The sequence below is a fragment of the Nerophis ophidion genome, linkage group LG21 (genome assembly GCF_033978795.1).
Source record: "Nerophis ophidion isolate RoL-2023_Sa linkage group LG21, RoL_Noph_v1.0, whole genome shotgun sequence".
Taxonomy (NCBI): Eukaryota; Metazoa; Chordata; class Actinopteri; order Syngnathiformes; family Syngnathidae; genus Nerophis; species Nerophis ophidion.
The window spans coordinates 12,823,675-12,846,793 of record NC_084631.1 but is presented as its reverse complement, the minus strand read 5'-3'; the positions used below and the strand labels follow the sequence as shown (position 1 = coordinate 12,846,793).

The following is a 23,119-nucleotide window of genomic DNA, read 5'->3' as shown; positions in this document are numbered from 1 at the left end:
ACTATAAAAATAATTTACCTTCCAGCCCATATTTAATATTTCCACAGAGTTTGGGGACTACACTATATGCCTGATAATAAAAATGCATTTGCTATTTTGTGTCAATTTTCTGTTAAAATGTTTTTATTTGTTAAATGTTTCTATAGGGTTAAAATCTTTGTGATGCAAATATTCGTTAGCCTGACAATGGGGTTGTCCACTGTATGCTAGCATTTAGTTCGCAGAATAAGTGCCAACCTTTATCATGTATTGTTGCATTGCTTTCTTGAAGTTTATACCTAGCTGGACTGTTGACTTGAACAATTCTTACATGGGCACTTATTGTTTATATTATTGTGTTTTTGTTTAGTTTTAGAGAAATTTTAGTGTGGAAACAATCATAAATTACACGAGTTAAATGTTTTTTCATCTCTAAATTAAAACATTTATGGAGCGCAAAGTAATGTCATTAAACCAGGAGTGTACAAAGTGCAACTTGTGTTACATTGCAGTCAATTGCAATTTTAAAATGCAGTAAAATTATATAATGTAACAAGAAAAATACATGTTGATACTAATAACAGTACAGAATACAGATTTCTCTTTAAATATTTTCTTTTTGCCTTTAAAAAACTATATATATTATATATATATATATATATATATATATATATATATATATATATATATATATATATATATATATATATATATGTCCGTCACAACCAATTATGGAAAATATATAAATAAAAATGATAAATGGGTTGTACTTGTATAGCGCTTTTCTACCTTCAAGGTACTCAAAGCGCTTTGACACTACTTCCACATTTACCCATTCACACACACATTCACACACTGATGGAGGGAGCTGCCATGCAAGGCGCTAACCAGCACCCATCAGGAGCAAGGGTGAAGTGTCTTGCTCAGGACACAACGGACGTGACGAGGTTGGTACTAGGTGGGGATTGAACCAGGGACCCTCAGGTTGCGCATGGCCACTCTTTCACTGCGCCACGCCGTCCCTATATAATTACGTACTATTGACACTGCCCAAGCCACACCCTCACCACAAAACATAACTATTCTTTATAAAACACTGATGAGTACTGGCAAGGACACATTAACAATGCTTGAGTCACGCTACAATACAGTATTGCAATATTGAAATATGACGATATTGTATATAGATCATTGAAAAATTTTACATGCAGCTTAAAATACAAGTTGTGTACATATACTCGATGACAGTGTTAATGTATGTCTTGGTTCTAGGCTGCGCTATGTCCAAAATGCCTTAAAATGACTTCTGCTGGGATTTGGCACTATATAAATACAACTGAATTTAATGGAAAACAAACAAAAAAAACATAATTCACATGATTCATTTTGATTATTTGGAGTTGTACTGAAAGTGGATCAAGTTTCTTGCCATTTGGAGTTGTACTGAAAGTGGATCAAGTTTCTTGCTACTTGAATTAAAAAAAAAATGTAGTATACATCTTTACTGTAAACTTCTCATACTGCTAAGCTCACCACTAATCCTGCACAGTGATGTAGCAGTAGAACAGGGGTGTCCAATGTGCTGTCTGGGGGGCCATTTGCAGCATGCAGCTATTTTTTTAACAGCCTGCATCTTAAAAAAGGGGAATAAAATAGTGAAGAGATGAAACATAATGTGAAAAAGTTGCAATGTTGACTCTAATAAAAAAGTTGCCATGCAGGCTTTTTCTTTATTTAAAGCTGTTATTTGTTGAGCTATTTCCAAAAAAAAAAAGAATAATGAATCAAAATCAATGTTGTTATGAATTTTTGTGCTATTCGAGGATCCATTTACTTCAAATCTGTTGCGTGCTGGGGGTCGCAGCTTGCTGAGAGGTTTGTTCCCCCTGGATGCAAACGAACCACTCCAGACAGGACGTGCAGGTAGGAACATGATTTATTCCTTGAAAATCAAAGAAGCACCAAAAACAGAAAAACAAGACAAAGGAACAACGTGCCGATCGCACTGGAAGTTAAGGCTACCACTTAGCATAGACTATGATACAAGCAATACTCACGTAGCAGGTTGCGTGTCGCAAACAAAGAGGCCAGGCCGACCGACCGGCAAAGGCAGGCCTAAATAATGCCTCTGAATAGTGCTCGGAGAACAGGTGAGCGTCTTGAACACCAATCAGAGGCAGGTGAAAATAATAAGCAACCATGGCAACCAAAACAAACTCAGGGGTACACAAAACAGGAACTGAGGGAGTCCAAAACTAACCAAAAACACCAGAGCATGATCCGGGCCACAGATCATGACACCATTAAATATTCTACCTTAAAAAATGGTGCGTGTTTGCTACAAAAACAAAGTTTTATTTGATAAAAATGGCAAAAAAAACTTATACAAACAAATAATAAAAACATATAATTTGCAGATAAGATTTGACTTTGCTCTAGAGCAGTGGTTCTCTAACTGTGGTATGCCAAAGTATCATTTGATTTAAGTACAGTGTTTGGTTTTCCTATACAAACATCATATTGTGTGTAATGTGACAGTGGCCAAAATATTACATATACCAGTAAAAAAAAAAACTCTGATTTGTTTTAATAAATACTTAGGCTTACAACATTGGTCATTACAGTGGCACTTAGAGAGTTAAGTGTTTCCTTAGGTGGTACTTGGCAAATTCTCATTAGAACCATTGTTTTTCAACCAGTGTTTAAAGCAAAAAAAAAATTATGACTTAATTGAAACAATTTTATTAGTATGGGCCTTTGGATGCTCAATAATTTTGTTTTTTATTGTCATTTAAGCTTTCACTGCTCTAAATAATAATCACCAATTTAAATGAAAGGTATTACGAAAATTATTTATTTTTTGGATGGGGGATATTGCATATTTTGTGTTTTTGCCACAGAAAGCAGGGTTTTCTTTGACAAAAAGGGCACAAACACAAAACATTGTTTTACTTTATATTGATTGATAGACCTGAAGTTGATCGAGAGATTTAAGTGTTTAATAATAATAAACAAAGAAAAAATATATAATAATTTATGACTCATTTGAAAATTTTCATGAATGAGACATTTTCAGTTCCCCAGGACCAAACTTGACAGAGCCCCAAGGGTTTTGAAAGATTTGTATATTCTATTGGTTTTAAAAATTATAACTATCAAAATGGCCTGGTTTAATTTTTCAGTGAGCATCCCAGAGGCGTCGCCAGACAGATTTCCCTGGGGCACGTGCCCCAGTGTTGATCTGCAGTGCCCCAGTAAAAATTTCACCAATAAAAAAAAACACTTCAGAATCTTAAGTCTACATAACATAGACAACAGCGCACATACCACTTAGTATGGTAATTGATTGCTACTGTATTCATGCCACGTAACAATGAGCACATGGCTAATTAAATGGTAATTTATTCACATGTGGAGATTTCCGTTGAGAGAGAGAGAGAGAGGGGATGCGAATCACTGCTGAGGTAGGTAACGTTAGCCAACAACAATTTGTTAATTATATTATTTTGATTTTGATTTGACTCAAACTGTAACTCCTAGATGGATATCAGAAAGTTATTCGCCCGCAGCAGGGAAGAAACAGCGAGGAATGAGAGATGTAAGTGAAGTCCTAGCTAGCTAGGCAACATCATTGTCTTAAGTTGATGCTAAGTTAGCTAACGTTATTCCTTGTATCAAGACAAACATATTCATTTGCTGTACGAGCTGTCAGGGGAATTTCCAATGAACATGAAACATAATGTTGGTTATTGTCTGCTGGTTCTGCTCAGGACCTCTGCATCAATGATGATTTGGAGTAAGCATGTGTGAGTTGAGTGCTTCTCAAATGGTTTATCTTCAGGAAGAAAAAATGTTTTCCATATCATCAAGTCGTGAGCCAAATTTTTAAATCATTCAAGTTTATTTCACAGAAAAATAGCACAGTAGACTTGTTAATCGGTGTTGACTTTGACTAAAATAATCTTGTTTTGTCACCAGAAAAATGGCTACAGCTAAAGCATCTGCTTTTGTTTCCAGAAAAAAAAGGAACATTTCTGTATTTGTTTTCAGAAAGATGGCTGAAAATATCAGGTTTTGTTGCCTCAATAAAATTTTAAAAAAATATATTTCCATGTCTGTCCTGAGTCCTCCTCCAACTTGTTAGTCGGTTTGCCTTTTGCTAAAATACTCACTAATAGTCACTAGAAAAATGGCTAAAAATATCTGGTTTTGTTGCCACAATTAGATTTTTTTCTCCCTAAACTTTTTTTTTTTTTCATGCACACATCTGACTTGCTTTTACCAGTAGCAGTTTAGAAGTCTGGAGTGAAAAAGTGCACAAGTAGGTCAAATGCATTAGTTAATTTCAGGTGGTTAATCAAAGATCCATACAACATAATCTGATATGATTTCATAGTTTAAAGTACTATCTATGTATTTTTTATCATAAATAAGTGCTAAAAATGTTTTTGCTTGCGCGCTCTGCACGCTCACATGAATTATTTGTGCCCCAGTATTAGGTCTAGTGACGCCCCTGGTGCATCCCTCAATGGAAAAAGTTTTGATATCCTAGAATTAGAGCAACACTTTGCAGAGCTGAGGTACAGAAGTTGTGTTAGGGCTTATATCGGTTGGCTGCCAATCGGAAACAGACGATTTTCATGAAAATGTATGTGATGTGAGCAGAGGTGGGTAGTAACGCGCTACATTTACTCTGTTACATCTACTTGAGTAACTTTTGGGATAAATTGTACTTCTAAGAGTAGTTTTTATGCAACATACTTTTACTTTTACTTGAGTATATTTATAGAGAAGAAACGCTACTTTTACTCCGTTCCATTTATCTGCAATCAGGTCGCTACTCGCTACTTTTTTTTTTTATCGATCTGTTAATGCACGCTTTGTTTGTTTTGATTTTGTCAGACACTCATTCAAAGTAGGAATTAGGAACTTCGCATGCTTGCGTTTCACCAATCACATGCAGTCACTGGTGACGTTGGACCAATCAAACAGAGCCAGGTGGTCACGTGACCGTCACACGTAGAACCCGACATGTTGATAAACTTATTGGGGTGTTACCATTTAGTGGTCAACTGGACAGAATATGTACTGTACTGTGCAATCTACTAATAAAAGTTTCAATCAATCAAAAGTGTAAAGGAAAAAAGACACTTTATTTCAACCGTACTTCCCGTCAAAAGCCTAAAGACTGTTCGCACAGTTCCTGTCTTCACAATAAAAGTGCCGCTCCATCGCGCCTGCACTAACAAAATAAGAGTCTCCGAAAGCCAGCGCAAACAAACTAGCAAGCTACGGAGTTTGCCGCCAATATATTTCTTGTAAAGTGTATAAAAACAATATGGAAGCTAGACAAATAAGATGCCAAAAACCAACGACTTTCATGTGGTATTAGACAGGAAGGAGGAACTTTTTTTCTCCTCCATTTGAAAACCGGGACGTTATCAGCACTATACTGTCTGATTCCAATCAATGCAAGTCATCAGAATCAGGTAATACACCAACGTATATTCTTGTCTTCATTAAAGATAGGAATCTATATGTTAAACATGCATGTATATTCATTAAAACACCTTTAACATGTGAACAAAAATGGCAAAATAAATATATATAAATTATATACTGTATATATATATATATATGATATGTGTGTATGTATATGTATACATGAGGTAGATCACCTCGACTTGGTCATTTATTAAGTAATTGATTAACGTTGAAAAACGTATTGGGGTGTTACCATTTAGTGGTCAATTGTACGGAATATGTACTGTACTGCAATCTACTAATACAAGTTTCAATCAATCAATCAATCAATCAATCAATCAATCAATGCCTACTGAGCCTATGGTGCTGTTAAGTTATTGTGGCTCAATTTGCCTTAATTTTTATTTATTTTAATGTATTATTATTTCATATATAATATTGTTTTAGTTGCTTAAGAGATATTCCTGGCTCTGAATTTGCTCATTGCTATTTTTATGTTTTTGTGCATTATTTGTTGCCGTAATCATTAAACGAACAGGTTACTCATCAGTTACTCAGTACTTGAGTAGTTTTTTCACAACATACTTTTTACTTTTACTCAAGTAAATATTTGGGTGACTACTCCTTACTTTTACTTGAGTAATAAATCTCTAAAGTAACAGTACTCTTACTTGAGTACAATTTCTGGCTACTCTACCCACCTCTGGATGTGAGTGTGGAGCAGCTGCTCTCTTTAAATAATAATAATAAACTCCATTGTGGCAAATAAACTGCATTTGTTAGTATCTTAAGTATTATGTGTTCGAACTCTTACTTTAGTTTTATGGTGTAAATTAGTAATATTTTGATGTATCAGTACTATGGTTTGAGTCATTACAACACTACAGGGCTGTTATTCCAAAAAGGAAATTACGTCATCCACTATAATTTTGTTACAGCATCGCACAATGTCACATGTTTGTGTTTATTGAAGAGTTTCTGTCCTGTTTTATAACTCATATTAGTTATATATTTTAATATTTTTTATTTTAGTGGAATTCACCATTACATATTCACTTATGGTAAACCTAAAGCAGATAGACACGTGACGGATTCACGTGAAGTTTAGACGTAGAGTATTACTTCACATATTTATAAAAATGTCATATATCCTTTTTAAATCATCACAAAAAAAGGTCCAGTCATCGCAGTTCGAGCACGATATTGATTTCGAGTGGAAGACTGCAGATCAGACGCAATAACTAAAAATTGTGACGTTGTCGTTACTATTCCGAACGACCGTTGGACAGTAAAATTGAACCATCAGGAGGTAAAAAGGAATATTTTTTTCAAGTGTTATATGTGTATTAATGTAGACGTCTTTGTCCGTCGTCATCGCGTCGCTGCCTTCAACTTATTTTCACAGTGGAGATTACAAACGTGAAAGACTTCACTGTGACTCAGCTGCGATGGCCGAGTGGTTAAGGCGTTGGACTTGAAATCCAATGGGATCTTCCCGCGCAGGTTCGAACCCTGCTCGCAGCGTCATGAGGTACATGTTTTTTTCTTGTTCAAAATGTCACGTCGCAACACTAGAATGCTGACGTTTGTCTCTCTCGAGTACTGCACAAAGAATGAAGCAACCTTCTCTTTAGAATACTACATACTTTACTGTCCAAATGTTGATACTGATAACTAATACCACCCATCCATCCATTTCCTACCGCTTGTCCCTTTTGGGGTCACGGGGGGAGCCTATATCAGCTGCATTCAAGCGGAAGGCGACGTACACCCTGGACAAGTCGCCACCTTATCACAGGGCAATCCAAAGATTTGTCTTTATTGTTTTTGTTTAGCCTTTTTACTAAAATATTCTAATTCCAAATTATATGATGAACCCACACCACCATATTGGGAAGAATATCAGGAGATTGCCGTATTTCCCAGTATACGGACCGCACCCACTAACTTTTAGGGGAAATAAATATGTTTCCATATATTAGCCGCGCTGCACTATAAGTTTCAGATATATATACGTTGCAAAAGAAATATCTACACAGAAAAAAAATGTTCATTTACATACCTTAATTGTTTACTAACGGTTACATGGCGGTAAAACAGCTGATCAAACAAAACAGAAGTCATCGTCATGGATCCACGGGCTGGGGACGCTAGCTCCCCAATCAGCTAAATACACTCAATAACCTCTACAATGACGTCTTGGTGAGTTTTCTGCGTAATTTGTATAATTAAAACTATACGAAGTGAATGCCGTTATAAGTTAACAAGACTAACACAGAAACTCGTAAACATGATAGCATAGTAGCTAATGCTAATGATAGCATGTACAAATGTGCATGGAGATACTCCTATAGACATCACGCATGGGACGGTTTAGAAAATATAAAACGTTTTAGTGATACTGTAAAACTTACAAACATTGCTTGGAGTTATGAATTAAGAATCCATACGAGTAGAACGCTATGGGCGGCTAAAAAACTCAATGGCACACTACTTAATTGGAAGGACACTGCAGCACCTGCAGTGAGTGAATTCGTCCAAAAGATGGCGCCAGAGCACAAACAATAAAACACCTTCTTAGTGTATTTGCTTTTTTTAATTACATTTTATTCCTTTTTGTATTATGGCCGTCAGAAAAGAAATATTCATGAATCAGCAGCATCGTTTATAAGCCACAGTGTTTAAAGTATAGGGACAAAGTAGTAGCAGAATTTACAGTAAGCGTTTTTCAGACGGAACCCTATACGTTTGGGGGTTTTATCAGCCATAACTGGGGAATGCACTGTGTCAGATCCTGGTGTGTGTGCGCGTTCTAATCATGGCAAACAGTAATAGACAACGAAGGATTCACAACCTTATATTTTTTAAGCTGACTAATATACTGAGGATGAATTACTGCTTATAAAAGCAAGCACGAAGGAAAGATGAGACGTTGGAGCTGACGGAACCTGAAACATTGTGGGGTGAAACTGTCTGTGACACTATAAATGTAGAACTTGGAGCCAAGCTATTTTGACATAAATGGATTGAGTACCCCAAATCAATAGGAAAATAAGATTCCCGGCAAGCTGGACCACAAAAACAACTGTACATCAAGGAAGTCACTATATATATTGATCATGACACATGCAGCACGTCATTCATGTTGTTACAATTCCAGTACATATGCTGTCTGGCTAGCCGTGTACAAACAAAACATGAAATGTGGGCTAATACTATATGATTGTATATATTTTTCAGTTAGTACAGATTGATGTTCTATCGCAGTGTTGTGCATTACAAACTCAAACGCGTTTCGTGTTGTCGTAGAAGCTCGCTTATCTCTCACTGTAGTTATCTTTTACGGTTAAATACCGAAGCATGCCGACATGTTACTATGCTCGAAAAATAGTTCCTCAGTTTTTGCTCTTACAATAACAATGTCGCTAACATGGACCCGGACTTGAACAAGTTGAAAAACTTATTCGGGTGTTACCATTTAGTGGTCAATTGTACGGAAAATGTACTGTACTGTGCAATCTACTAATAAAAATTTCAATCAATCCATACAGCTTGGTTATCATACAGGTTAAGGAACATAAATGAAGTATTGTTGACAGTTTTTGAATGCATTTTTAAAGTGATACAGGGGTAGAATTGATTGCTCCCATTCGCTGCATTGCTGGCCGATTTTTACATGTTAGAATGCAAATAAATACAAAACCGTCTTTTGTCTTCTTGTCTGTAATAAGCATTGTGAATAATAGGCAACATTCCAAAAAAAGGGCAGTTCCCCCTTTAGAGATACTGTTTGCAACTTGCTCACAGTTACATCTGTCAAAGCTAAAATATATTTGGCTGGCTTATATTACCATTAGTGGTTTAACAGAACATATACATGTCCATATTTTTCACAATTACTAAGTCTGAGTAACACATTTATTGACCGGCCCAAATAAAATTATTGGTGTTTACGGCAGTCACTCACCCCGTCTCGTCAACACAAACACACAGAGATTGTGTGCACACATACAAAAGCAATTAAAAAAAAGCAACAAACAATTTGCAGTCATGTTGTTGTTATGATAGAATATACATTCAATGTTAGCAAATGCTATTCATCCAAATCGCTATATTAGCTAACCTTTCCCCATTGCTAATCTGTATGCAAGTGTTACGTACGTATGTAATTACGTCAATGCGCAACTACGTACATAATACTGCAGGATGTACTGTGTAAAATACATTTGAAAGTTAACTCCTTCTAGGCATCTGTGTAAATGTTGCAAACAGCGGCTTGAATTGTAACAGGACATTTGGTGGAAAAGGGGTAAAGACCTACAACTAGTCAACAACAAGATTGGTGCTTACAACCTTTACGTCCAAAATCATACCCTCACTGAAGAGACTACCTGGAAAACACAACAAGCAGGGCTTGCACCAACGCGGGAAGATATCATTGGATTTCAAGTCCAACGAAACAGAAACCTGCGGCTCTTTAGAGCCAACCTAGTGGCTCACTGAAGCATTTTTACAAAAAGGACTGAAAATGGAAAAAGATGTGGGGAATTTTTATTTTCGTATGTTTTTTGTTTGAGGTTAAACATGACACAAACCTTCCCAGTTGTCAGGAAGCCCACTGTTTAATATGTTGTGTGTATGCTTCACTGATAAGAGTATTTGGTTAACATCGTTTTGTCCTATTAATTTTGGCGGTTCTTGACCTCACCACAGTGTTGACTGTGATGCAACAGTTTGTTTACATGTAAAATCTTCCACTCCTTGTATGTCTCATTTGGTCCACCAAACGATGTATGCTGTGTGTGAATGCACAAAGGTGCGCTTTGTTGATGTAAATGACTTGTGTGGAGTGCTAATCAGGCATATTTGGTCAGTGCATGACTATGCTAACATGCATGACTATGCTAACATGCTATTTAGGCTAGCTGTATGTACATATTGCATCATTATGCCTCATTTGTAGGTATATTTGAGTTCACTTAATTTCCTTTACTTATGTCCTCTGTGTATTTAATTTATGCTTGCATGTCTCGTGACACGTTATCTGTATGTAATATTTTGTGTGCCATGTTGTTTCAGACCACAGCAAAACGTTACTGAACTTGCAAAGATTGTAATATATCTATTACAGGGGGGCCCATTACGTCGATCGCGAGCTACCAGTCGACCGCGGGGGGTGTGTCAGTCGATCTCCAGCCAGGCTTTTAAAAAAAATAGACCTAAAAATGAGTGATCATCAATCTTCACCAAGACGTCACTTAAATGACATTCACGGTACCGGAGGATCTTGTGAGATGAGGCTGGCTGCTGCAAGATCATTATTATTAAAATATGACCGAGAGGAAGGCGAGAAACACTTTTTATTTCAACAGACTCTCACGCCGTACCTTTCGTCAAAACTCTAAAGCCCGACTGCACATTTCCTATCTTCACAATAAAAGCCCTTCTTCATGCTGCCTGCGCTAAATAAATACAGAGTCTCGGAAAACTGGCGTACACAAGCGATCCCTCAGAAAGCTGGCGTGCACATCACTTGTGCACGCCAGCTTTCCGAGACTCTTATTTTGTTAGCGCAGGCAGCATGAAGCAGGGCTTTTATTGTGAAGATAGGAAAAGTGCAGTCGGCCTTTAGAGTTTTGACGGAAGGAACGGCGCGAAAGTCTGTTGAAATAAAAAGTGTTTCTCGCCTTCCTCTCTGTCATTTTTTCATAATAATGAACTGGCAGCAGCCAGCGTCATCTCACAAGACCCTCGGGTGCCGTGAATGTCAATCAAGCAAGCTACGGAATTTGCCGCCAATGTTTTTCTTGTAAAGTGTATGGAAGCTGGATGAATTAGATGCCAAAAACCAACCACTTTCATGTGGTATTGTACAGAAAGGAGAACTTTTTTTCTCCTCCATTATCATCATTACTGTCTGATTCCAATCAATGCAAGTCATCAGAATCAGGTAATACACCAACTTATATTCTTGTCTTCGTGAAAGAAAGACATCTATGTGTTACACATGCTTGTATTATCATTAAACACATTTAACTTGTTTACAAAAATGTCTCTCATAAATAAATAAATATAAATGATATATATAAATGAGGTAGATCCCCTCGAGTTGGTCAATTGAAAAGTAGCTCGCCTGCAGAAAAAGTGTGGGCACCCCTGATCTATTATAAGAAGAAAGCCTGCCGTTTCCTTTAACTTGGCCATACCTTTGGACATTAAAAGCCAGTAATTTCCAGGAGTATCTCACCGTCTGAGTAGCCTCTGATTTATCAGAATCAGAATGAGATTCTGATTTACTAATGTTTTCCAATGTTGTAAAAATGTGTAGAATAAATATTACATTTCAACATTTCTGTGAACGAAGATTTGCTCAGGCCCGCGACACAGTCATTTTGAACGTAGGCTATTATAGTTAATATAGACACTTGCGTCATATGTTGCCTTCATTATAACACTTATACAAGACTTTTAAAGTCATTGTGATAGTAGGGTATTATAGCTAATATAAACATTTACATCATGTGTTGCCTTCATTATAAAACTTATGTACGGCTTTTCATTTTTTGCGGCTCCAGACAGATTTCTTTTTTGTATTTTTGGTCAAATATGGCTCTTTCAACGTTTTGGGTTGCCGACCCCTGGCCAAACCACTCGGCCATCGCAGCTTCGTCATGCCCTTAACACATTAAAAAAGCAAAATGTTCATGGAAACAACTGCTTCAGAGAGGAGAGCACAAGTCAAGCAAGGTCGAACAAAAAAAAATGCAAACTAGAGACAAACGTGGAAACACCCACAACCGCCACCAAAACCATCATAGTCATCACATAGAGATGAAATACTTCACAACCACACTGAAAACGACGTTAACCAGATTAAATCAACACCACAGCACTTCCAGTATGATAACCTCTAGAGAAGAAATTTTGAACCAGCTTTTCTTCAAAAGTCTTACTTATTTTGTTGAATGGAGTACTTATGGCATTTGTTTACAGAAACAAACACAATTATTGCGTGGTGTTCATCTTCAGACCAACACTACCCCAGGGGGTGTACAAACTTTAAAATTTTAACTAACTAAATGGTCCCAAGTTTGTGAATGTGAGTGTGAATGTTGTCTGTCTATCTGTGTTGGCCCTGCGATGAGGTGGAAACTTGTCCAGAGTGTACCCGCCTTCTGCCCGAGTGCAGCTGGGATAAGCTCCAGCAACCCCCGCCACCCCGAAAGGAACAAGTAGTAGAAAATGGATGGATGGATGAATTACAATAATATTCACATTTCCAATAATTAAAGGGGTGGTTTGCCACAGAGGGCGCCAACTTTCCAATGTATTTTGCACAATACATCCCGTGCTACTACGTACGTAGTTACGCAATGACGTAACTACGTACGTACGTAACATTTGCGTGCAGATTAGGTTTGGGGATTGCTAGCTAATAAAAGCGATTCGGATGAATAGCATTTGCTATCATGGAATGTATATTCTATCATAACAACAACATGACTGCAAACTGTTGCTTTTGTTTTAATTGCTTTTGTATTGTGCACACGATCTCTGTGTGTACGTGTTGACGAGACCCGTCAGTGAGTGACTGCCGTAAATACCAATGATAATGTGTTACTCAATCTTAGTAATTGTGAAGAATGTAGAGAGTTTTAACACATATATGTTCTGTTAAACCACTAATGGTAATATAAACTAGCCAAAGGTATTGTTATATTTTTGCTTTGAAAAATTAAAACACTTTGAATGTATTTTACACGGTACATCCCATCCTCTCACGACTTCTTCTACATCAGACCTGGTAAAAATGTAGGCCCATTAAGCTTTTCAATCTGGACCGCCGGACATTCCCAAATAATTTTTTTGGATATAGGTCCATGTTAATCAATTGTATTCATGGTGACTTTCTATCGCTTATTCCCTTTTGGGGTCTTGGGGGGCGCTGGTGCCTATCTCAGCTACAATCAGTGTCAAGTTTGTTCAAAAAGTACTGGTAGCTGAGATAGGCAACAGCGCCCCCCGCGACTCCGAAGGGAATAAACGGTAGAAGATGGATGGATGGATGGATGGTATTATTCAGGGGCAGTATAGCACCGTTTTTGAGTCATTAGTACCTCAGTACCGAAGTACTTTATTAGTACCACTATACCGGGGCTTCTATATATATCACAATGGTTCATAAATCATATTAAAAATCTGTTTAATCTAGGGCTGGGCAATATATCGACATACTCAATATATCGCGGGTTTGTGTCTGTGGGATGTAGAAAATGACTATATCGTAATATTCGAGTATACGTTCTCAAGCAATTACTTTTAGCTGCGGGCATTACACTACAGGCTCTTCCCACTCTTTCTTGTCTCTCCTCACAGCCAGCAAGTGCTCCTTCTTAAATATGTCAAAAACTGTCACGTCATACGTCACATACGTATACGCCCTCGTGGAGCAGAGAGGTAGCAGCATGGGTAACGTTAGCTGTGATGCTAGCGGAGCCGAACGAGTAGTAATACGAGAGCAAGAAGGTGCGAATCTGGTAACAAATGAAGGAAGAATTAATCCCCAAGAAAAACGGTGGTTTGGCTTCAAGTGGGAATATGTCGAACAGACAACCGTAATTTGTCAAGTGTGGTGCTAAAGCGTTGCTACAAAAAGTAGTTTTACTGCTAATATTTAGCATAGGACTGGGCGATATGGCCTTTTCTTAATATCGCGATATTTTTAGGGCATATCGCGATACATGACTTAGCCTTGAATTAACATTTGATACATATAATAACAGCAGTATGATGATTCTATGTGTCTACATTAAAACATTCTTGTTCATACTGCATTACAATATGCACATTTTAAAACTTCCACACAGGAAATCACAACTAAAAAAAAATCACAGTTTTTTCATACGGTGTTTATCTGGAAATGTTTGCCTTGGCATTTTGATGGTGTGGCACCGAAAGGAGATGTTAAAATACGGAGTAATCACTCTTCATTCTCTAGCAGGTGACTTTCCAAACAATGCTACATATTAGCAGTAATGCTACTTTTAATAGCAACGCTTTAGCACCACACGACAAATCACGGTTGTCTGTTTGACATATTCTCACTTGAAGCCAACCCCCCCCCCCAGACGATAGACCCACTGCTGTTTTTCTTGGCAAGTAATTCTTCCTTCATTTGTTACCAGATTCGCACCTTCTCTCTCTCGTATTACCACTCGCAACACAGCTAATGTTACCCATGCTGCTACCTCTCTGCTCCGCGAGGGCGTATACGTATGTGAGGTATGACGTGACAGTAGGGCTGGGCGATATTGCCTTTTTTTAATATCGCAATATTTTTAGGCCATATCGCGATATACGATATATAATACGATATTTTGCCTTGGCCTTGAATGAACACTTGATGCATATAATCACAGCAGTATGATGATTGTATGTGTCTACATTAAAACATTCTTCTTCATACTGCATTCATATATGCTACTTTTAAACTTTCATGCAGAGAGGGAAATCACAACTAATTCAATTGACCAAAAGTGTATTTAATAGGGGTGTAATGGTACACAAAAATTTTGGTTCGGTACGTACCTCGGTTCAGAGTTCACGGTTCGGTTCATTTTCGGTACAGTAAGATAACAACAAAATTTAAATTTTTTGGTTATTTATTTACCAAATTTGTAAACAATGGCATAACATACAGGTTGATTGGCAACACTAAATTGACCCTAGTGTGTGAATGTGATTGTGAATGTTGTCTGTCTATCTGTGTTGGCCCTGCGATGAGGTGGCGACTTGTCCAGGGTGTACCCTGCCTTCCGCCCGATTGTAGCTGAGATAGGCGCCAGCGCCCCCCGCAACCCCAAAAGGGAATAAGCGGTTGAAAATGGATGGATGGATAACATACATATACACACCGGGTCCATTGCCAGGGTTAATACATACATAACAAATATAAAATAAAAACTAAATAAGATAAGGCTCAGAATGGTTTCTTAACAAAACCTTTCTACATATAAAGTACTTTCTTTGATTGATTGATTGATTGATTGAGACTTTTATTAGTAGATTGCACAGTACAGTACATATTCCGTACAATTGACCACTGAATGCTAACACCCCAATAAGTTTTTCACCTAGTTTAAGTCGGGGTCCACGTTCATCAACACCGCCCGCCGTTTTTTGTAGACATTTTCCATACATATTGATGTTAAAGATTTATTTTTTTGTGAAGAAATGTTTATAATGAAGTTGATGAATCCAGATGGATCTCTATTACAATCCCCAGAGAGGGCACTTTAAGTTGATAATTACTTCCATGTGTAGAAATCTTTATTTATAATTGAATCACTTGTTTATTTTTCAACATGTGTTTAGTTATTTTTATATATTTCTTTCCAAATAGTTCAAGAAAGACAACTACAAATGAGCAACATTTTGCACTGTTGTACAATTTAATAAATCAGAAACTGATGACATAGTGCTGTATTTTACTTCTTTATCTCTTTTTTTCAACCAAAAATTATTTGCTCTGATTAGGGGGTACTTAAATTAAAAAAATGTTCACAAGGGGTACATCACTGAAAAAAGGTTGAGAACCACTGTGTTATGAGAGTAGCGTGTGTGTGTGTGTGTGTGTGTGCGTGTGTGTGGCCCTTTAATATGGGACAGCATGTGACGTCATAGTGGGCAAGCGAACCTGGTGAGGGAGCGTAGCGTGAGTGCGGGAGTGGCTGGTGTTTTGTTGGATTGGCTGTGTGCAAGACCTCAATAAAGCCACGATTTGCAATTAATTGCCGGACTCTTCATTTACCCTGGAGTCCGGAACTGTGGAGACCCACTGCCGGGTAGAGTGAAAGGTTGTGCGCACAAGGTAGACACTATGGGAGCCGGAAGCAGATGAAAGCAGACGTGTTGTCAGAAGCAGCTGCTGAACAATCTTGGCAAACATCTGTCCTCCATTGTTGTATCACACAGCCAAAGTGTTCCCAAACGGGAGATCTTAAGGAGGCAGGAGGGTCTTCCAGCTCTGACTTTTACGTGTTGTCCTAGCCTGCTAGCATGTCTACTCGTTCGGTACACCTCCGAACCGAACCGAAACCCCCGTACCGAAACGGTTCAATACAAATACACGTACCGTTACACCCCTGGTATTTATTAAAGTTATTAAGCAATGGCACAAACATTCACGTCATTTCCAAAACATAAAGTGCAAGATTGTCAGAGACATTTTAAGTGTCGAATAAAATTGAGCTGATAATAGGAAATAAAATAGTATTCGTCCTTCACTATGTGGTAGGTTACTAAGGTTATGAAATTCTCTTCATTCTCTAGCGAGTGACTTTTCAAATGATGCTACATATTAGCAGTAATGCTACCTATGGTAGCAACACTTTTTCCCCCCACAATTGACAAATTACGGTTGTCTGTTCGACATATTCCCACTTGAAGCCGAACCACCACCAGACGATGGAAACTCTGCTGTTTGTGTTGGGAATTAAGTCTTCCTTCATTTGTTACCAGATCCGCATCTTCTTTCTCTCGTACGGCTACGTTAGCAGCTAACGTAGCCCAGTCTGCTGCCTCTCTGCTCTGGGAGGGCGGACATGTATGTGACGTATGCCGTGACAGTTTGTGACGTATGTAAGAATGTGCGCTTGCTTGTCTGTGAGAAGGAAAGACAGGAAAGAGCGAGAAGAGCCTGAAGTGTACGCCCGCAGCTAAAAACAACTGCGTGAGAACATATACTTGAATATTACAATATAGTAATTTTCTATATCGCACAGAGACAAACCCGCGGTATATCGTATATATCGATATATCGCCCAGCCCTACGTGACAGTATGTGACGTATGTAAGAAGGTGCGCTTGCTGTCTGTGTGAAGGACAGACAAGAAAGAGCTAGGAGAGCCTGTAGTATAATGCCAGCACTGCGTGAGAGTGTATACTCCAATATCACAATTTTCTATATCACACAGAGACAAACCCGCGATATATTGAGTATACCGGTATATCGCCCAGCCCTAAGTCACCTGCTAGAGAGTGAAGAGTGCCTACTCTGCCTGTCAACATCTCCATTCGGTGCCACACGCCCACAAAATCATGCACAAAAGTGCACTTTATTTGTTTTAAACTATTGTAGTGGCGTTCTGTAAAAAAAGTGCACTTTATTTTAATGTTGTTTTGATATGTCATCTGAGTGACATCATGCACAAAAGTGCACTAATAGCTTGTTTTAAAATGTATCAGACAATCTTGCACTTTCTGTTTTGGAAATGACATGAATGTTTGTGCCACTGCGTAATAACTGTTTAATAAATACAGTTTTGGTCAATTGACTTAGTTGTGATTTCCTTCTCTGCATGAAATTTTAAAATGAGCATATATTAACGCAGTATGAAAAAGAATGTTTTAATGCAGACACATAGGATCATCATACTGCTGTGATTATATGTATCAAATGTTAATTCAAGGCTAAGGCAAAATATTGAGGTATATATCGTGTATCGCGATATGGCCTAAAAATATTGAAATATTAAAAAACGGTAATATCGCCCAGCCCTAGTTCAACCAATTTTTTCTTCTTTGTTGGAAGAAAGCAAAAGTTGCAAAGCAAGATTGGTTTAATGTACAAAGGCACTCGCTCTCTGGTAACCAAACAACGCAGGAAGTGATCACTGATCAGTGGGAGTGACATGCTAACAGCCAGTAAGGTAAGAGTATCAACTTTTTAGTTGAGTCGCGTCATCTTGTTGTCTCGTGGTAGATTCTTTGCATTGAGTGAGGAGAGAAACTAAAAATGAGTGCTGCAGAGAGCGAAGAAATTGTGGATAATACAAGAAAAAAACATTCGACAGTATGGCAGTTTTTTAGAATTTTTTTTTTCAAACAAACCGTAGTCAGACCATTGTTGTCTGTAAAGGATGCAAGGCGCTCGTCCCCACTAAGACCACACCGCCTTAGCTGCGCTCACCCTTTAGAGCACAGCTCTAACTCCCTGGCCCGAAACCTGCAGAAAATAGTTATTCTCGGGTTTCTCTATTTTTACAATTTCCCTTTTTTATTATGCTTTATTAAGCATTTTTTATACATTCCTTATTTGTGCACATTCATTTTAAAAAGTTATTGTCAAGTGTTCAATGTAATTTTAGAGTCTTTTTCATGCATTTCCTGTCCTTTTTGCCTTGATAGCTCAGGGTATTATAATCAGAAGTAGTTTAAATTTCAAATAAAACATGTTTACATTTAATGTAGCCTTCTCCTGTAGCCTCATGTATTAAGTTGTTTTAATTTTCTACTACAAATATGCGTACTTTCAGATGTAATAAAGTGTGCACACGCACAAATCCAACACATTTCTTGGAAACGTCGCAATCAACTTGGAATTGATCTAGACAAAAAAAAAGTAACTGACCTTAAATGTCATCCCTCTTATAAATACACAGATCATATTGAAATTAGCCATGTGCCTGTACTCTGGACACTCTGCCCAATCAGGTCTCAGTAGGAAGTACTCTTTCTGGTGTTTCGAATGAACGAAAGAAGGATTGCGAGCCTTGCTGTGTGCTCCGATAACCGCAAACAGGCTAAAATGTAAAAAAATAAATGGTCGGACATCAGGAAGAAAGTGAAGATGAAGATGGATGTGCATGACCGAAACACATGAGTGGGTGACTTTTATTGCCGCCAATATATTTGGTATGCAATCTTTCAAATTTAAACATTACAGCATATTAAAAATGATATGAAAGACTGTGACTCTTAATTGATTGCTCAATTTATTAATGCTACACAGAAGAGCTACTTGCGGTGCCACATGACACAAAGTCGGAACATTATTCCATTGTTTCCGGTATCATTAATGTGACTGGCAAGGCTGATGATGACGTCACAAGAACACATTGTGACAGCAATTGGTGGCAAAATGATCGCCTACTTAAATTAAGAGACGTCCTTAAATATATTAAAATGGATATGAAACAGTAAAAATGTGTCGTCGAAAAAGTGAATTTTGTGTCCTTGCCTTGATCTTTTTACATTGTTAAAATCAAATTGTGTCATTTACACATCAAGTTCAATGTTGATACAGCTCAACTTTGTCATGAAAAGGGGCATACGGCAGTTTTTTGTGCATACGTACGCTTGATACATAAGGCCCTAGGTCCTTATTTTCGATAGGTGATCATAAATATCAATATAGACCGAAATAAAACACTTATATTTTAATACAGTTTTCAGCCATATTGCCCAGCCCCAACTAAAGGGGAACTGCACTTTATTTCTAATTTTGTCTATCATTTACAATCCCTATGTAAGACAAGAACTCATGTTTTTCTTTTTTTAATGCATTCTAAATCGTAAAATACGGCAATTCGAGGTGGCTAACAATGCAACTAATGGGAACATTTCGCCCATAAAGCTTTAAAAGAAAAAAAAAAACAGTCGACAATACGCCATTTACATGTCGTAAACCGGAATTCTAACTTGTATTAGCAATATTGGTATTATAAGCGCTAACTTAGACAAACTATTGTTATCGCCGCCATGATCACAGAGAGCTAACTAGCTTGTGCGGCTACAGTATCGACATACTGATTATGAATCATGTCACTCACTTGGATAATAGATGGTGGTTGCCATAAAACGAAAGGTTTTTCAACTTTGACATTCGATTCATACCCCTAAAAAGGGGAGAAAGACACAAAAAGACGCTGGTTTGCAGCACCTTCTTTTAAAACCTGCGTGAGGATTATGATGAACTCCTTATCTCAACGAGAATATATGAACATCTCATCAGTCAGCATCCCATTTACAGCAGACATTATATAGTAAGTGATTGTTTTATTATGTTCAAGATTCAAGATTGTTTATTGTCATATGCATAGTTGGACAGACAGTTTGCCGTACAATGAAAAACTTACTTTGCTAGTCCACCCTTCAACAAGTCACACAGTACTTAGCTAAAAATAAACATAAAATAAAAAAATAAAAATAAAAATGTATGTACAAGGCAGAGTAAGTAACATAACATTATTGCAAATTCTGATTGACAGTCAACAGTATAAATATGGAGGTGACCTTGGGTCACAGCAGCAGTTAAAGCAGGGGTCGGGAACCTTTTTGGCTGAGAGAGCCATGAAAGCCAGATATTTCAAAATGTATTTCCGTAAGAGCCATATAATATTTTTTAACACTGAATACAACTAAATGCGTGCATTTTTAAGTAAGACCAACATTTTTATAGTATAATAAGTCTCTTATTTTTAATAACATTGTTATCCTAAAGCTCATCAATAATAAATATAACACTTCTTTCAATTAATGTGACTTCTTGAACAGGTGCGATAGAAATTGCATGGTTGGATTAAAATGCATGAGAAGGTTTTATTATTTTAACGTTATTTTTAACACTGTGATTACCAGCGGAATTATTCATTACTTATCGTGTTAAGCAATCTCAGCTAAGATTTATATGAGAGCCAGATGCAGTCATCAAAAGAGCCACATCTGGCTCTAGAGCCATAGGTTCCCTACCCCTGAGGTCAAGTGTCTTTAGTGATCAAAGGTGAAAAGTGTCTACAGTGATGGTTCACAGTTCTGGGATGGTCAAGGTAGCTGTCTTTTGTTAAAAAAGACAAAAGTAAAAAGGGGGGGGGCTAGTTCGTAGTTTGTGTTTCTTGGTTACTACTTAGCAATACTGTTACATAATGCTTAGTGTTTCACTAAAGAGGTATCGTTTTAGCTTATAAAATTTGTAACTCATCCTCCTTATATTCAAGATCAGAAATGGGACGGCGTAGCGCAGTGGGAGAGTAGCTGTGCGCAACCCGAGGGTCCCTGGTTCAATCCCCACCTAGTACCAACCTCGTCACTTCCGTTGTGTCCTGAGCAAGACACTTCACCCTTGCTCCTGATGGGTGCTGGTTAGCGCCTTGCATGGCAGCTCCCTCCATCAGTGTGTGAATGTGTGTGTGAATGGGTAAATAGGGAAGTAGTGTCAAAGCGCTTTGAGTACCTTGAAGGTAGAAAAGCGCTATACAAGTACAACCCATTTATGATTTATAAATATGTTTCTGGATCATAATTTGTCCAAAAGTTAATGTTGGCTCTCACAAAGTCTGCACGATTAATAGTGTTATTGTTGTTGAAGGGAAACGCAAACATTGTGATGTGTCTGTGAAATTAATACACCAATGTATTCTTGAAATGAGCAAAATATGCGAATTAAAAAAAAAAAAAACATGTTACAATGCATAACATCTATTCTTACATAAGGATAATGAATGCTAAACAACACCCCCCCCCCCCCAAAAAAAATGCAGTTCCCCTTTAATAATGTTAAAATCTGTATAGTTCATATGGGTCAGGGGTGGGCATTACGTCGATCGCGATCGACTGGTCGATCTCGGAGGGTGTGTCAGTCGATCTCAAGCCAGGGATTAAAAAATATACATAAAAATGAGCAATCATCAATCATACCAAAACTTCACTTTCGTCAGTTGTTTGACATTCTTGGCACCCGAGGATCTTGTGAGATGACGCTGGCTGCTCATATTTAAGAAAAAAATCACTAACAGGGCGGACGCAGGGAAACACATTTTATTTCTAGAGACTCCATACCTACTGTCAAAACTCTAAAGACCGACTGCACAGTTCCTGTCTTCACCATAAAAGACCTTTTTCATCCTGCCTGTGCTAACAAAATAAGAGTCTCAGAAAGCTAGCGTGCACAAGCTAGCAAGCTACGGAGTTTGATGCCAATGTATTTCTCCCCCACCCTCAGCGACCGCTTTCTCACTTGCTTGCCCACCCGCACACTCACTGACGTCACTCACCTGCTGCCAAATATTAAAGGGCCACACACATATGCTACTCTCATAACAAAGTGTTTAAAAACGAGTATGCAAGTTGGACAAATGAGATGCCAAATCCAAACACTTTCATGTGGTATTGGACAGAAAGGAGGACTTTTTTTTTCCCCCATTTGAAAATGCGGACGTTATCAGCACCACTGTCTAATTCCAATCAATGCAAGACATCAGAATCAAATACACCAACTTATATTCTTGTCTTCATGAAAGAAAGGAATCTATGGGTGTTACACATGCTTGTATTATCATTAAACACCATTGACTTGTTAACAAAAATGTCTTTCATAAATAAATAAATATAAATTATAAATAGGAATGAGGTAGATCTCCTCGACTTGGTCAATTGAAAAGTAGCTCACCTGCAGAAAAAGTGTGAGCGCCCCTGATATAGGTATTGTAATGGGGATAAGATAGTTTGACCCTGCAACTGATTATTTCCATTATTCCAAATGTGGAAAAATTGTTTTAAAAACGTCCACAAACCTAAACTTTATGAATTGTTCAAGCCAAACTACGGTTGTACGGTGTACCGGTTCTGGTATTGTATCGGAGTACTAATGAATCAAAAACGGTACTATACTCTTGTTTGAAAAGTACAGGTTCGTCACATCATGACATTGCTAGTTTTTTGAGCTGGGGAGCATGTTCGACAGCGCACAATCACAGAGTACTTACAAGCAGACACAGTGTGTGGATAGAAAAGGGAAAACAGATGCATTTTGGATAAAGATAAAGCTGAAGTTATAACACTGAAACGCCCTCAGGAAGAGGTGCTTTAAGACATGGCT

General features: G+C 37.8%; 1 protein-coding gene and 1 non-coding gene across 3 annotated transcripts in view; one reads left to right on the top strand and one right to left on the bottom strand.

Moving 5' to 3' along the window:
* rorc (RAR-related orphan receptor C) overlaps positions 1 to 23,119 on the bottom strand; it is an 82,255-nt gene that overhangs the window by 57,444 nt on the left and 1,692 nt on the right. The gene's annotated exons all lie outside the window — the stretch shown is intronic.
* On the top strand, positions 6,906 to 6,987 carry trnas-uga (transfer RNA serine (anticodon UGA)). Its single transcript has one exon. It is a non-coding gene; the product is annotated as a tRNA-Ser (tRNA).